The sequence below is a fragment of the Tamandua tetradactyla genome, chromosome 5 (genome assembly GCF_023851605.1).
Source record: "Tamandua tetradactyla isolate mTamTet1 chromosome 5, mTamTet1.pri, whole genome shotgun sequence".
In the NCBI taxonomy this organism is placed as follows: domain Eukaryota; kingdom Metazoa; phylum Chordata; class Mammalia; order Pilosa; family Myrmecophagidae; genus Tamandua; species Tamandua tetradactyla.
This window is the reverse complement of record NC_135331.1, coordinates 33,072,102-33,089,835: the sequence shown is the minus strand read 5'-3', so window position 1 is coordinate 33,089,835 and position 17,734 is coordinate 33,072,102. Positions and strand designations below refer to the sequence as shown.

The 17,734-nt window shown below is 36.6% G+C and overlaps 1 protein-coding gene across 14 annotated transcripts in view; it reads left to right on the top strand.

The window, feature by feature from the left end:
- MTMR3 (myotubularin related protein 3) overlaps window positions 1–17,734 on the top strand; it is a 238,401-nt gene that overhangs the window by 55,218 nt on the left and 165,449 nt on the right. For 9 of the 14 annotated variants that reach the window (XM_077160600.1, XM_077160598.1, XM_077160597.1 and 6 more), the window contains one exon: window positions 10,346–10,439. The exons of the other annotated variants lie outside the window; for them this stretch is intronic. The gene's annotated coding sequence lies outside the window, so the exon portion shown is untranslated. The remainder of the gene's footprint in view (window positions 1–10,345; window positions 10,440–17,734) is intronic. 14 annotated transcript variants of the gene reach the window in all.

Sequence of the window (17,734 nt, the reverse complement as noted above, 5' to 3'; positions counted from 1 at the left end):
TAAGACAGCTTTAGGAGAACACATTTATTATTGTATGTTGTCTATTTATTCAGACTTGTCATCATTAAAGGTATCTCTAACACTTAAGAGAAGGGCTGTATTGACTGAAATACATATAATACTAGGCAAGTAAGTGGTTGAGTGGTGTGAAGTGTAGAGCGGGTGCAGGACAAGTGACTCTGGGCAGCACATAAATTGAATTCTATGCCAGTCGCTTTTTTTTTTAACTACTAGTCTTGTTTTGTTTGTTAGTTTACCAATAATCTTTTTTTGTTTATTTTTTCATACCAATAGTCTTTTTTTACTCTTTCTTCTTTTTTATTTAGTTTTTATTAATTTTTAAATATCTTTAAAAAATACAACAGACATTCTTAACCTATGATCATTCCGTTCTACATATATAATCAGTACTTCACAATATCGTCACTGTTTCGTATTCATCATCATGATCATTTCTTAGAACATTTGTATCAATTCTGAAAGAGAGACAACAGAAAAAAGTTCATACATACCATACCCCTTACCCTCCCTTTCATTGATCACTAGCATTTCAATCTACTAAATTTATTTTAACATTTGTTCCCCGTATTATTTATTTTTATTCCGTGTATTTTACTCATCTGTTGATAAGGTAGATAGATAAAAGGAGCATCAGACACAAGATTTTCACAACTACACAGTCACATTGCGAAAGCTGTATCATACGATCATCTTCAAAAAACATGGCTACTGGAACACAGCTCTACATTTTCAGGCAGTTCCCTCCAGCCTCTCCATTACACCTTAACTAAAAAGGTGATATCTATTTAATGCATAAGAATAACCTCCAGAATAACCTCTCGACTCTGTTTGGAATCTCTCAGCCATTGACCCTTTATTTTGTCTCATTTTGCTCTTCCCCCTTTTGTTCAAGAAGGTTTTCTCAGTCCCTTGATGCCGAGTTCCAGCTCGTTCTAGGATTTCTGTCCCACGTTGCCAGGAAGGTCCACACCCCTGGGAGTCATGTCCCATGTAGACAGGGGGAGGGTGGCGAGTTTGCTTGTTGTGTTGGCTGGAGAGAGAGGCCACATCTGAGCAACAAAAGAAGTTCTTTTGGGGGGTGACTCTTAGGCCTAATTTTAAGTAGGCTTGACCTATCCTTTGTGGGGTTAAGTTTTATATGAACAAACCCCAAGATTGGGGGCTCAACCTGTTGCTTTGGTTATCCCCACTGCTTGTGAAGTTGAATTCCCCCCCTTTCTCATCATTCCCCCAAGGGGACTTTGCAAATACTTTTTTATATAGTCCATAGTTTTTAATAGGTACATTTTCCCCCATATACCATTCTACGATTAACTCCTTATAATAGTGATGTACATTTGTTCTAGTTCATGAAAGAACATTTTTTTATTTGTACTGTAATCACAGTCATCATCCACAAGATGCACTGTTAACACAGTCCCATTTTTAACTTCTAGCTTTCCTTTTGTGACATACATGACTCTAAACTTCCCCTTTCAACCACATTCACCCACCATTCAGCACTGTTAATTATATGCACAATAATGTGCTACCATCACCTCTATCCATTTCCAAACATTAAAATTCAACCTAGTTAAAAATACTGCACATGTATATATGTAACAATTCTGCACATATAAAGCAGCATTCTCTAGCCTCATTCTATTTCCTGCTAATATATATTCTAGATTTTGTCTGTGAGTTTACTTTTTTAATGAGTTCATATTAGTGAGCTCATACAATATTAGTCTTTTTTGTGTCTGACTTATTTCACTAACATAATGTCCTCAAGGTTCATCCATGTTGTCGTGTGCTTCAGAACTTTATTCCACCTGACTGTTGAATAATATTCCATTGCATGTTATATACCACATTTTGTTTAAAGTTCATTGGTTGATGGACACTTGGGATGTTTCCATCTTTGGGCAGCTGTCAGTAATGCTGCTGTGTGTGGAAATGTCTGTCTATGTCCCTGCTTTCAGTTCTTCTGGATATACCTAGTAGTGGGATTGCCATATGCTAAGGCACCTTTATACTTTGCTTTTTGAGGTACTGTCAGACCTTCTTCCACAGTGGCTGTACCACTTTGCATTCCTATTAGCAGTGAATAAGTATTTCTATTTCTTCATATTCTTTCCAACACTTGTCGTTTCCTGTTTAATAGTGGCCATTCTATGTGAAATGGTATCTCCTTGTGGTGTTGATGTGCATTTTCCTAATAGCTAATGAAGATGAGCATCCTTTCAGGTGTTTTTTAAGCCGTTTCTGTTTCCTCTTTGGACAAATGTCTGTTCATAGCTTTTGCCCATTGTTTAATGGGACTCTTTGTCCTTTTATCATTGAGTTTTAGGGTTTCTTTATATATATTCAGATATCAAATGCTTATCAGATATGTGGTTTCCAAATATTTTCTCTCATTGAACTGGCTTTCTTTTCACCTTCTTGACAGTCCTTTGAAGCTCAGAAATATTGAATTTTGAGGATGTCCTATTTATCTGTTTTTCTTTCATTGCTTGGTCTTTGGATGTAAGATCTAGGAAACTACTGCCTATCACTAGATCTTTTTTGTTGTTGTTGTTACTACATGGGTCAGGAATTGAACTTGGGTCTCCTGCATGGCAGGCAAGCATTCTGCCACTGAACCACCCAAGCAACCTTTTTATCACCTGATCTTGAAGATGATTCCTTACATTTTCTACTAGGAATTTTACAGTCCTGGCTCATATATTGGGTCTTTGATCCATTTTGAGTTGATTTTTATATGAGGTGTAAGATAGAGTTCCTCTTTCATTCTTTTACATATGGATATTCATTCTCCCCGCACCATTTATTGAAGAGCATGTTCTGTCCGAGTTAAGTGAACTTGGGAGCCTTGTCAAAAATCAGTGGAACGTAGAGCTGAGGATGTATTTCTGAATACTTAATTTGATTCCGTTGATCAGTATGTTTATCTTTTTTTTTATTTAATTTTTTTATTAAAAAAATTAACTCACAACATTTAGATATCATTCCATTCTACATATGCAATCAGTGATTCTTAATATCATCACATAGATGTATGATCATCATTTCTTAGTACATTTTCATCGATTTAGAAAAAGAAATAGCAAGACAACAGAAACAGAAATAAAATGATAATATAGAGAAAAAAATAAAAATAAAAAATACAAAAATTATATAAAAAAACAAAAAACAAAAACAAACAAACAAAAAACTATAGCTCTGATGCAGCTTCATTCAGTGTTTTAACATAATTACATTACAATTAGGTAGTATTGTGCTGTCCATTTTTGAGTTTTTGTATTCAGTCTTGTTGCACAGTCTGTATCCCTTCAGCTCCAATTGCCCATTATCTTACCCTGTTTCTAACTCCTGATGGTTTCTGTTACCAATGACATATTCCAAGTTTATTCTCTAATGTTGGTTCACATCAGTGGGACCATACAGTATTTGTCCTTTAGTTTTTGGCTAGACTCACTCAGCATAATGTTGTCTAGGTCCATCCATGTTATTACATGCTTCATAAGTTTATTCTGTCTTAAAGCTGCATAATATTCCATCGTATGTATATACCACAGCTTGTATAGCCACTTGTCTGTTGATGGACATTTTGGCTGTTTCCATCTCTTTGCAATTGTAAATAATGCTGCTATAAACACTGGTGTGCAAATGTCCGTCTGTGTCTTTGCCCTTAAGTCCTTTGAGTAGATACCTAGCAGTGGTATTGCTGGGTCGTAATCCATTCTGCCAGTCTATGTCTTTTGATTGGGGAATTCAGTCCATTAACTTTTAGTGTTATTACTGTTTGGATAATATTTTCCTCTACCATTTTGGCTTTTGTATTATATATATCATATCTGATTTTCCTTCTTTCTACACTTTACTCCATACCTCTTTCTTCTGTCTTTTTGTAACTGACTCTAGTGCTCCCTTTAGTATTTCTTGCAGAGCTGGTCTCTTGGTCACAAATTCTCTCAGTCACAATTCTTGGTCACAAATTCTCCAAGCCGGCTGCCGTGGCTTGGAGAACCGCTGATCTGAGTCTCTCAGCCGGACCGGGAAGGAGGGAGGGAGGGGGTCCAGCCGCCAGCTGCCGCAGCCTGGGGAAGCGCACACCACTCGGGGACCTCACCGCAGCGGAGTCTCGTAGCCGGTCCAGCCGTTCCACACTGGAGTACACTGTATGTCTGGTCTCTGTCGTGGCTCCGGAAGCTGTCCTGTCCTGTTTCTAGTTATTTAGTAGTTGTTCTGGAGGAGGAACTAAGACGCGCACACCTTACTAATCCGCCATCTTCTCCGGAAGTTCCAGTATGTTTATCTTTATACCAGTATCATGCTGTTTGACCACTGTAACTTTATAATATGCTTTGTTATTATTTGTCTTCATTTTGTTCCTCATCTCCCCATACACTGAATAAAGGGAGTGTCAGTTAACAAGGTTTTTATAATCACGTGATCACACTATAAACGCTATATAGTTATGCAATCATTATAAAAGATCAGGGCTATTGGATTACAGTTTCAGGTATTTCCTTCCAGCTATTCAAATATACTAAAACAAAAAAGAAGTATCTATACAATGAATCAATCAGTAGTCATAATCATTTGTTAAATCTTAATTTCTTGGTTACACCTCCTCCTTCCCATTTGATCATTCTCTCAGTCTTCCAGAATGTCTGGGCAATGATCATATTAACTTCTTCATGCTGGGAAGGGGTATGACCTTTTCGGGTAGAGGAATAAAATTGGTTGATCTTGGAGAGACTGGTACCTTTGGATTTCAGGGCTTATGTGGCATAGGAACAAACTGGAAGGCTTAAGTTTCTGAAAAATAAACTTAGAAAAACTTTTATAGAGATTTAGATAGGCCCAGAGTATTTAGGGTTTTCAGGAATACTGTTGGTTGCGGCTTGACATACTGTGGCAGTTTGTAATATCTGGCTGAAATTTGTCTAAGAGTGGTCTTTAAAATGACCTCTGAATTCTATTTGAAAGCTCTCAGTCATTGGAACTTTATTTTTTAACATTTTTTTTATTGTGAAATGAAACCTGTACAAAAAAGTGATAAATTTCAAAGTGTATGGTAACACGTAATTATAGAACAGATTTCAGAGTTTGGTATGGGTTACAGTTCCACAATTTTAGGTTTTTCCTTCTATCTGCTGTAAGACACTGGAGACTAAAAGAAATATCAGTATAATGATTCAGCATAGTCATTTGTTAAATCCTATCATTTCTATTAGAACTCCTCCTCCTCCTTTGATCTTTCTCCCAATCTTTAAGGATATTTGGAATGTGGCCATTCTAACTTTTTTATGTTGGAAAGGGCTGTTGATAATATGGGATAGGGGAATGGAACTAGTTGATGTTCTAGGGAGGCTGTCCCCTCTGGGTTTCAGGACTTGTCTGGCCTAGAAACCCACTGAAGGTTGTAGGTTTCTGGAAAGTAATCATAGTACGTGAAACTTTTATAGCTCTCAGATACAGCCCTAGGTGTTCTTTGGGGTTGACAGGAATGGTTTTGTTTGGGGTTTGGCAGACCACGATAGTAGCAATATCTAGCTGAAGCTTGTATAAGAATATCCTCCAAAATAGCCTCTGACTCCAGCTGAACTCTCTCACTAGTGATACCTTATCTTGTTTCAATTCTTTTCCTCCTTGGTCAGGAAGGCATTGTTGATTCCATGGTACCAGGGCCTGGCTCATCCTTGGGAGTCATCTTCCATGGTGCCAGGAAGACTTTCATCCTTGGCTGTCATGACCCATGTAGTGGGGAGGGAAATGAGGTTAATTAGAGTTGGGATAAGGTAGTGAGAGAGGCTATATCCAAATAACAAGAGGTCATCGGGAAGTAACTCTTAGGCATAACAATAGGTAGGCTAAGCGTCTCACCACATAAATAAGCTTCGCAGGAGTAAACCTCAAGATCGAGGGCTTGGCCTATTCACTTGGGAGTCCCTGTGTTTGAGAAAGTGTCACAGGTTTTCCCTGTAGTAAAGTTTAACAGTTCCATATTTTTTCCTCCCATTCCTCAAGGGACTTTGCCAATACTTTTCTTTTTATTGTGAAATATAACATATATACAAAAGGCAATAAATTTCCAAGTACATTTTAACACATAGTTATAGAATAGATTTTAAAGTTTGTTATGGGTTACAGTTCCATGATTTTTCTTTTTTCGTTTTAGCTGCTCCAAGACATTGAAGATGAGCAGAAATATCAGTATAATGATTCAGCAGTCGTACTGACTATCTTCACTATATATATATTCTTCATTCTTTTTAAGTAACATACAAAAAACCAATACATTTCAAAGTACATTGCAGCAATTAGTTGTAGAATAGATTTCAGAGTTTGATATGGGTTACAGTTCCACAATTTTAGGTTTTTGTTTCTAGCTGCTCAAAGATACCGGAGGCTAAAAGAAATATCAGGATAATGATTCTGCTTTCATATTCATTTGATAAACCTGACATTCTCTGTATAACTCCACCATCACCTTTGATCTTTCTCCTACTCTTAGGAGTATTTGGGTATGCCCATTCTAACTTTTTCATGTTGAAAGGGGCTGTTGATAATATGGGGTGGGGGATGGAACTAGTTGATGTTCTGGAAAGGCTGGCTCCTCTGCTTTCAAGACTTACCTGATCCAGGGACCCATCTGGAGGTTGTTAGTTTTGGAAAGTTACCCTAGTGCCTGAAACCTTTGTAGAATCTTACATAATGCCCTAGGTATTCTTCAGAATTGGCAGGAATGGTTTTGGTTGGGGTTTGACAAATTATGATAGGTAGCAATATCTAACTGAAGCATATGTAAGGGTGACCTCAGTGTAGCCTCGCACCTGTATTTGAACTCTCTCAGCCACTGATACCTTACTTGTTATACTTCTTTCCCATGTTTTAGTCAGGATGGCATTGTTGATCCCATGGTACCAGGGCCAGGCTCATCCCTGGGAATCATCTCCTACATTGCCAAGAAGACTTTCATCCCTAGCATGTCCCATGTGAGGGAGAGGACAATGTTTCACTTGTAGAGTTAGGGTTAGAGAGAGAGAGGCCACATCTGAGCAACGAAAGAGGTCCTTTGGAAGTGACTCTTAAGCATACCTATAGGTAGGCTAAGCTTGTCAGCTACATACATAAGCTTCACAAGAGCAAGCCTCAAGATCAAGGGCTTGGCCTATTGAATTGGGTGTCCCTAATGTTTGAGATAGTATCAGGAGTTTACCTGTGGTAAAGTTTAATAGTTCCATATTTTTTCTTCCATCCCTCAAGGGACTTTGCCAGTACTTTTTGACTATCTGCTTAATACTCTGGGATGTATCCATTAAGCTATACAGGCTTTAAGGCTCTCATTCTTATTCGGGGCTCCCTGTGTTTGAACTGTTAAGATGAACTCTCCAGACAGGTTGAGTTAGATTATGTGCTACAGAAGATACAGGTTCTGGGCATAATAAACCTTTCTTCCTTTGGTCTCAAAGAGTAGGGGAAGTTCCAAAATACAGACAATGTCTTCCCTATCCTTGTGTTCTGAATTAGCTTAATCCCGATCTGATTGACTTCTTATCTCTAAATACCAGGTTATACATACATAAAATAGCCCCTCAAAATCCAGAAATAACAATTAACACTCTGGACTGAATGTGACTGCTATAATCTAGTTTACAATCTAGGCCCCAGTTTTCTTAAAAGTATTTTCTAAATGGAATCATACAGTATATGCTCTTTTGTTTCTGGCTTATTTTGTCTCACCAAATGTCCCATAGGTTCATTCACATCATTGCGTGCCTCACAACTTTGTTCCTTTTTTGTAGCAGCACCATGTTCGATCATACATTTATACCATCATTTGCCAATCTACTTCTCAGTGCATCTTCAGCCACCTCCATCTACTGGGCCTCATGCATAATGTCCAAAGTCAACAGTCCATCAACACTCTCAATTTAGGTAATTTCATTGTTCCCAGGAGAAAGATGAAAATCCAAACCTCCCCCTAACTCTTTCCCCTCCCCCATTTTTTTACCCTTGGTATTGCTGTGGTACTGTTGATGTTTTCCTGTTAAACATAGTCCATAGCATGCAATAACATTCCCCCCATACCCTGAAATTATACACTTTTTGTACAAGATTCATACCTATGCTGTAGCTCATGCAAGAACTTATTTATATTTGTAGTGTTAATTAGTGGGACGTATGAGTCTATATAACCCATTTCGATCATGCTTATCTTCACTATGATGACATTGCTTATAGACCCACTAGTGAACCACCTTCACTTCTATCTATTCCCTTCCATTTATGTTCACCCTCATTAGCTATCTGTTCACTTATCTCTAGCTTCCATTTATCTCTAGGTTCCCCGTATTGTGTATTATAAGCCTCTCATTTTACCTTTACCGTGGTTATAAAAGTGGAATCAGCAGTATCTATTCTTCTGTGCCTGGTTTATTTCACTTAGCATTCTGTCCTCCAGGCTCATTTATCTTGTCATGTTCTTCAGGATTTCATTTCCTCTTACTGCTGCATGATATTCCATTGTATGTATATAACACATTTTGTTAATCCACTCGTCTGTTGATGGGCACTTGATTGTTTCCATCTTTTGGCCATTGTGAATAATGCTGCTATGAACATTGGTGTTCAAATGTCTGTTTGTGTCACTGCTTTCAGCTCTTCTGGGTATAATATACCAAGTAATGGTATTGCTGGGTCACAGGGCAACTTGATACTTAGTTTTTGAGAAACCTCCAGAATATCTTCCATAGAGGCTGTACCATTATACATTCCCACCAGCAGTGCTTAAGTTATCCAATTTCTCCACATCCTCTCCAACATTTGTAGTTTGCTGTTTGTTTAAAAACAGCCATTCTTATTGGTGTGAGGTGGTATCTCATTGTAATTTTTATCTGTATTTCCCTTTGAGCTAATGAGAATGAGCATCTCTTCATGTACTTTTTAGGCATCTGTATTTGCTCTTCATAAAAGTTTCTGTTCATATCTTTAGCCCACTATATATTTGGGTTGCTTGTTCTTTTGTTGTTGAGTTGTATGATTTGTTTATGTATACAAGATATCAAACCTTTATCTGATGTGTGATTTCCAAATATTTTCTCCCATCAAGTTGGCTGCCTCTTCACCTTTTTTGACAAAATTTTTTGAGGCACAAAGGCATTTTATTTTGAGGTGTTCCATTATCTGCTTTTCTTTTGTTGCTTGTGCTTTGGGTGTAAAGTTTAGGGAACTACCTTCTATTACTAGGTCTTGAAGATGTTTCCCCACATTTTATTCTAGCAGCTTTATGGTACTCATTCTTATATTTAGGTGTTTGATCCAATTTGAGTTAATTGTATAGGGTATAATGTAAGGGTCCTCTTTCATTCTTTTGGCTATTGATATCCAGTTCCCAACCCGTGAACTTCCCAAAACAAAAACAAAACAATTCAACAAATGTTGCTGCAATACCAGGATACTCACATGGAAAAAGAATGAAATGTGATCCCCACCCAACAGCATACAAAAAAAACAAACTTCTCAATAAAACATTCACAAATCAGATCCAACAACACACTAAAGGAATTAAACACACAACAAAGTGAGGTTTATATCAGGAATACAAGGATGGTTCAACACAAGAAAATCAGTTAATGTAATACAGTACATTAACAAGTCGAAAGAAAAAAATCAATCCTGCTCAAACACTTTGAATATTGAGGGGAAAAGAAATGCTAGATGACTCATTTTATGAAGCTAACATCGCTCTAATACCAAAATCAGGTAAAGATGCTACAAGAAAGAAAACTATAGACATATCTCCCTAATGAATATAGATAGAATGAGTCTCAACAAAATGCTATCAGATCAAATCCAATGACATAGTAAAAGAATTCTACATCATGACTAAGTGGGGTTTATACCAGGATATAAAGGTGGTTCAACATGAGCACATCAATCTGTGTAATACCAAATCGAAAGGGAAAAATAGGTCATCTTGATTGATGCTGAAAAAGCATTCAACAAAAATTTAGCATCCTTTTCTGATAAAAACACTTGAAGTTTGGAATGGAAGGAAAATTCTCCAGTATGATAAAGGACATTGTCATGTTCAAGTTCATATGTGAACTTGGCCAGGTGGTGGTGCCTGTTTGCTGATTGGGCAAGTGCTGGCCCCTCTGTTGCTATGAGGACAGTTCATGGACTTAAATCATGATTACGTCAGCTGCATCCACAGCTGATTGCATTTGTAATCAGCCAAGGGAAGTGTCTTCTGCAATGAGTGACATTTAATCTAATCATTGGGAGACTTTTAAGGAGGATTCAGAAGTGACAGTCTCTCTTCCTGCTTCAGCTGGCGAGCCTCTCCTGTGGAGTTTGTTACAGACCTTCATCTGAGTTACCAGCTTGCAGCCTGCCCTACAGACCTTGGACTCTATATTCCCACGGTTACGTGAGACACTTCTATATATTTTATAACTATGGGTATTTCCTGCTGATTATGTTTCTGTAGAGAACCCTAGCTAATATAGGCATATACAAATAACCCACAGTCATCCTTGTACTCAGTGTTGAGAGACTGAAAGCCTTCCTACTAAGATTGGAAATGAGATGAGGATTCCCTCTGTCACCACTATTATTTAATATTATACTAGAAGTTCTAGGTACAGCAGTCAGACTGGAAAAAGAAATAAAAGGCATCCAAATTAGAAAGGAAGAGATAAACCTTTCATTACTTGCAGAGGAAATGATACTGTATTTGGAAAAGCTTGAGAAATCTGCGACAGAGCTTCTTGAGCTAATAAAGTCAGCAAGGTGGCAGGATATTAGATTAATGTGCAAAAATCCATAGTGTTTCTATACACAAGCAATGACCTATCTGAGGAGACAGTTAAGGAAGAAATTCTGTTCAAAATAGGAACTGAAAGAAGCAAGTATCTGGGAATTAACCAGGCATGTAAAGGAGTTATGTATAACATTGCTCAAAGAAGATCTAAATAGGTGGAAAGACATTCCCTTCTGATGAGAGAGGAAGGTTAAATGTCAGTTCTACCCAAATTGATCTATAGATGCAACACAATACCAATGAAAATTCTAACAACCATTTTTGAAGACTTGGAAAAGCTTATTATTGAATTCATTTGGAAGTGAAAAACCTCAGATGGCTAAAGATTCTAAAACTTACTATTAAGCCACAGTGGTCAAAACAGCATGGTAGTGGCACAAAAATAGAAGGATTGGCCAGTGGAATCCATTTGAGAGTTTGGAAATAGTCCACCAACTCTGTGGTCAACCGATCTTTAACAAGGCCCCCAAATCCACTGAACTTGGAGAAAACAGTCTTTGCAGTAAATGAGCATGGCGTAAGTGGATATCAGCCAAAAGAATGAAAGTGGACCCTTACCTACATCCTATACAAATATTAATTCAAAGTGCATCAAAGACGTAAATATAAGAGCTGGTAGTATAAAACTCCTACAAGAAATATAAGGAAACTTCTTCAAGTCCTAATAATATGAGGTAGCTTCCTAAAGTTTATACTCAGAGCCCAAGCAATGAAAGAAAAAATGGGAATTCCTCAAAATCAAATGCTTCTTTACAAAATGCAGTGATATTCTATGTTTTCTATCTTCTGTGTAGAATCATTAGTGAAATATTTCAACCTGGGAAAACATGCACTAATGTTATTTAAAGGTGGTATATAAGAAAAAAAATCAAATGCTCTGTGTCTTAAAAGACTGTCAAAGTGTTGAAGGAGCAGCCAACTCAATGGGTGAAAATATTTCAAAATCACTATCAGATAAAGGTTCAGTATCCTGTATATGTAATGAAATCATACAATTAAACAACTAAAGAACAATCTAATTGTAGGAAGGGCTAAAGATAATGAATAGACACTTTTTTGAAGAGGAACTACAGATGGCAAAAAACACAGGAAGAGATGTTCATCATTAGCTCAAAGGGAAATGGAAATCAGGACTACTGTGAGGTGCACCTCACAACTATTAGAATGGCTGCTATTAAAGAAACAGAAAACTACTAGATAGGAGAGGATGTGGAGAAATTGGAACACTTACGCACTGCTTGCTGGAATATATAATGGTATAGCCGCTGTGAAACTTTATTTTGTTTTATTTCTTTTCTCCCTTTTAGTCAAGCAGGCACTGTCAATCTCATGATACCAGGGCCAGACTCATCTCTGTAAGTCATGTCCCATGTTTCCAGGGAGGCTTACAGCCCTGGGAGTCATGTCTCACATTGGAGAGAGAGTAGTGAGTTTATTTGCAGAGTTTGCTTAGAGAGAGAGAGGCCACATGTGAGCAACAAAAGAGATTCTCTAAGGGTGACTCTTAGGCATCATTATAAGAGTGGGCTTAGCTTCGCTATTTCGGAAATAAGTTTCATATGGCTAAGGCTCAAGATTGAGGGCTTGGCTTACTGAGTTGGGAGTCCCTAATTTATATCAGTAATTCAGTAGGTGGGGTATAAAATGTTTTAATGTCAGGAATTGAGTCCTCCCACTTCATTCTTCTTTTTCAACACGTTGTCTATTCAGGGCCCCTTATCTTTCTAAATAAATGGAATGTTTAGCTTTTCTACTACTGCAAAGTAGGTTGTTGGAATTTTGATTGGTATTGCATTGAATCTGTAGATCAATTTGATTTGGTTAGAATCGACATTTTAATGACATTTAGCTGCCCAATCCATGAACATGTAACGTCCTTCTATTTATTTAGATCTTTACTTTCTTTTAGCAGTATTTGTACTTTTCTGTATACAGGTCCTTTACATCCTTGTTAAGTTTATTCCTAGATATTTGTCTCCTTTTATTGCTATTGTAAATAGATTTTTTTTTCTCGATTTCTTTCTTGGATAGCTCATTACTAATGTATAGAAACACTAGTGATTTTTGAGTGTTGATCTCATTTGCTGCTTTTTTTTTTTTTGGCATGGAGAGCACTGGGAATCGAATCCAGGTCTCCAGCATGGCAAGATGAGAACTCTGCCTGCTGCACCATTGTGGCCTGCCCTGTTTCCTGCGATTTTGCTGGTTGAATTTGTTTTATTAGCTCCAATAGCTTTGCTGTAGTCTTTTTTTGTTTGTTTGGTACCTTCTAAATAAAGGATCATGTGATCTGCAAATAGTGAAAATTTTACTTCTTTTTATTTTTTTATTTTTATTTTTTTATTAATTACAAAAAATAAACTAACACAACATTTAGAAATCATTCCATTCTACATATGCAATCAGTAATTCTTAATATCATCACATAGATGTATGATCATCATTTCTTAGTACATATGCATCGATTTAGAAAAAGAAATAGCAAGACAACAGAAAAAGAAATAAAATGATAATATAGAGAAAAAATAAAAATAAAAAATACAAAAATATATAAGAAAAAAAAACTATAGCTCAGATGCAGCTTCATTCAGTGTTTTAACATAATTACATTACAATTAGGTAATATTGTGCTGTCCTTTTTTTTTTAGAAATCATACCATTCTACATATGCAATCAGTAATTCTTAACCTCATCACATAGATGCATGATCATCATTTCTTAGTACATTTGCATCGGTTTAGAAGAACTAGCAATATAACCGAAAAAGATATAGAATGTTAATATAGAGAAAAAAAAATAAAAGTAATAATAGTAAGAACAAAACAGAACAAAACAAAACAAAAACCTGTAGCTCAGATGCAGCTTCATTCAGTGTTTTAACATGATTACTTTACAATTAGGTATTATTGTGCTGTCCATTTTTGAGTTTTTGTATCTAGTCCTATTGCACAGTCTGTATCCCATCAGCTCCAATTACCCATTATCTTACCCTGTTTCTAACTCCTGCTGAACTCTGTTACCAATGACATATTCCAAGTTTATTCTCGAATGTCGATTCACATCATTGGGACCATACAGTATTTGTCTTTTAGTTTTTGGCTAGACTCACTCAGCATAATGTTCTCTAGGTCCATCCATGTTATTACATGCTTCATAAGTTTATCCTGCCTTAAAGCTGCATAATATTCCATTGTATGTATATACCACAGTTTGTTTAGCCACTCGTCTGTTGATGGACATTTTGGCTGTTTCCATCTCTTTGCAATTGTAAATAATGCTGCTATAAACATTGGTGTGCAAATGTCCGTTTGAGTTTTTGCCCTTAATTCCTTTGAGTAAATTCCCAGCAATGGTATTGCTGGGTCGTATGGCAATTCTATATTCAGCTTTTTGAGGAACCGCCAAACTGCCTTCCACAGTGGTTGCACCATTTGACATTCCCACCAACAGTGGATAAGTGTGCCTCTTTGACTGCATCCTCTCCAGCACTTGTCATTTTCTGTTTTGTTGATAATGGCCATTCTGGTGGGTGTGAGATGATATCTCATTGTGGTTTTGATTTGCATTTCTCTAATGGCCAGGGACATTGAGCATCTCTTCATGTGCCTTTTGGCCATTTGTATTTCCTCCTCTGAGAGGTGTCTATTCAAGTCTTTTTCCCATTTCGTAATTGGGTTGGCTGTCTTTTTGTTGTTGAGTTGAACAATCTCATTATAAATTCTGGATACTAGACCTTTATCTGATATGTTGTTTCCAAATATTGATTCCCATTGTGTAGGCTGTCTTTCTACTTTCTTGATGAAGTTCTTTGATGCACAAAAGTGTTTAATTTTGAGGAGTTCCCATTTATTTATTTCCTTCTTCAGTGCTCTTGCTTTAGGTTTAAGGTCCATAAAACTGCCTCCAATTGTAAGATCCATAAGCTATCTCCCTACCTTTTCCTCTAACTGTTTTATGGTCTTAGACCTAATGTTTAGATCTTTGATCCATTTTGAGTTAACTTTTGTGTAGGGTGTGAGATATGGGTCTTCTTTCATTCTTTTGCATATGGATATCCAGTTCTCTAGGCACCATTTATTGAAGAGACTGTTCTGTCCCAGGTGAGTTGGCTTGACTGCCTTATCAAAGATCAAATGTCCATAGATGAGAGGGTCTATATCTGAGCACTCTATTCGATTCCATTGGTCGATATATCTATCTTTATGCCAATACCATGCTGTTTTGACCACTGTGGCTTCATAATATGCCTTAAAGTCAGGCAGTGCAAGACCTCCAGCTTCGTTTTTTTTCCTCAAGATGTTTTTAGCAATTCTGGGTACCCTGCCCTTCCAGATAAATTTGCTTATTGGTTTTTCTATTTCTGAAAAATAATATGTTGGGATTTTGATTGGTATTGCATTGAATCTGTAAATCAATTTAGGTAGGATTGACATCTTAACTATATTTAGTCTTCCAATCCATGAACACGGTATGCCCTTCCATCTATTTAGGTCTTCTGTGATTTCTTTTAACAGTTTTTTGTAGTTTTCTTTATATATGTTTTTTGTCTCTTTAGTTAAATTTATTCCTAGGTATTTCATTCTTTTAGTTGCAATTGTAAATGGGATTCGTTTCTTGATTTCCCCCTCCGCTTGTTCATTGCTAGTGTATAGAAATGCTACAGATTTTTGAATGTTGATCTTGTAACCTGCTACTTTGCTGTACTCATTTATTAGCTCTAGTAGTTTTGTTGTGGTTTTTTCCGGGTTTTCGACATATAGTATCATATCGTCTGCAAACAGTGATAGTTTTACTTCTTCCTTTCCAATTTTGATGCCTTGTATTTCTTTTTCTTGTCTAATTGCTCTGGCTAGAACCTCCAACACAATGTTGAATAATAGTAGTGATAGTGGACATCCTTGTCTTGTTCCTGATCTTAGGGGGAAAGTTTTCAATTTTTCCCCATTGAGGATGATATTAGCTGTGGGTTTTTCATATATTCCCTCTATCATTTTAAGAAAGTTCCCTTGTATTCCTATCCTTTGAAGTGTTTTCAACAGGAAAGGATGTTGAATCTTGTCAAATGCCTTCTCTGCATCAATTGAGATGATCATGTGATTTTTCTGCTTTGATTTGTTGATATGGTGTATTACATTAACTGATTTTCTTATATTGAACCATCCTTGCATACCTGGGATGAATCCTACTTGGTCATGATGTATAATTCTTTTAATGTGTTTTTGGATACGATTTGCTAGAATTTTATTGAGGATTTTTGCATCTATATTCATTAGAGAGATTGGCCTGTAGTTTTCTTTTTTTGTAATATCTTTGCCTGGTTTTGGTATGAGGGTGATGTTGGCTTCATAGAAAGAATTAGGTAGTTTTCCCTCCACTTCCATTATGTTGAAGAGTTTGAGGAGAGTTGGTACTAATTCTTTCTGGAATGTTTGATAGAATTCAGATGTGAAGCCGTCTGGTCCTGGACTTTTCTTTTTAGGAAGCTTTTGAATGACTGATTCAATTTCTTTACTTGTGACTGGTTTGTTGAGGTCATCTATGTCTTCTTGAGTCAAAGTTTGTTGTTCATGTCTTTCCAGGAACCCGTCCATTTCCTCTAAATTGTTGTATTTATTAGTGTAAAGTTGTTCATAGTATCCTGTTATTACCTCCTTTATTTCTGTGAGGTCAGTGGTTATGTCTCCTCTTCCATTTCTGATCTTATTTATTTGCATCCTCTCTCTTCTTCTTTTTGTCAGTCTTGCTAAGGGCCCATCAATCTTATTGATTTTCTCATAGAACCAACTTCTGGCCTTATTGATTTTCTCTATTGTTTTCATGTTTTCAATTTCATTTATTTCTGCTCTAATCTTTGTTATTTCTTTCCTTTTGCTTGCTTTGGGATTAGTTTGCTGTTCTTTCTCCAGTTCTTCCAAATGGATAGTTAATTCCTGCATTTTTGCCTCTTCTTTTTTTCTGATATAGGCATTTAGGGCAATAAATTTCCCTCTTAGCACTTCCTTTGCTGCGTCCCATAAGTTTTGATATGTTGTGTTTTCATTTTCATTTGCCTCGAGGTATTTACTGATTTCTCTTGCAATTTCTTCTTTGACCCACTTGTTGTTTAAGAGTGTGTTGTTGAGCCTCCACGTATTTGTGAATTTTCTGGCACTCCGCCTATTGTTGATTTCCAGCTTCATTCCTTTATGATCCGAGAAAGTGTTGTGTATGATTTCAATCTTTTTAAATTTGTTAAGACTTGCTTTGTGACCCAGGATATGGTCTATCTTTGAGAATGATCCATGAGCACTTGAGAAAAAGTGTATCCTGCTGTTGTGGGATGTAATGTCCTATAAATGTCTGTTAAGTCTAGCTCATTTATAGTAATATTCAGATTCTCTATTTCTTTATTGATCCTCTGTCTAGATGTTCTGTCCATTGATGAGAGTGGTGAATTGAAGTCTCCAACTATTATGATATATGAGTCTATTTCCCTTTTCAGTGTTTGCAGTGTATTCCTCACGTATTTTGGGGCATTCTGGTTCGGTGCGTAAATATTTATGATTGTTATGTCTTCTTGTTTAATTGTTCCTTTTATTAGTATATAGTGTCCTTCTTTGTCTCTTTTAACTGTTTTACACTTGAAGTCTAATTTGTTGGATATTAGTATAGCCACTCCTGCTCTTTTCTGGTTGTTATTTGCATGAAATATCTTTTCCCAACCTTTCACTTTCAACCTATGTTTATCTTTGGGTCTAAGATGTGTTTCCTGTAGACAGCATATAGAAGGATCCTGTTTTTTAATCCATTCTGCCAATCTATGTCTTTTGATTGGGGAATTCAGTCCATTAACATTTAGTGTTATTATTGTTTGGATAATATTTTCCTCTAACATTTTGCCTTTTGTATTATATATAT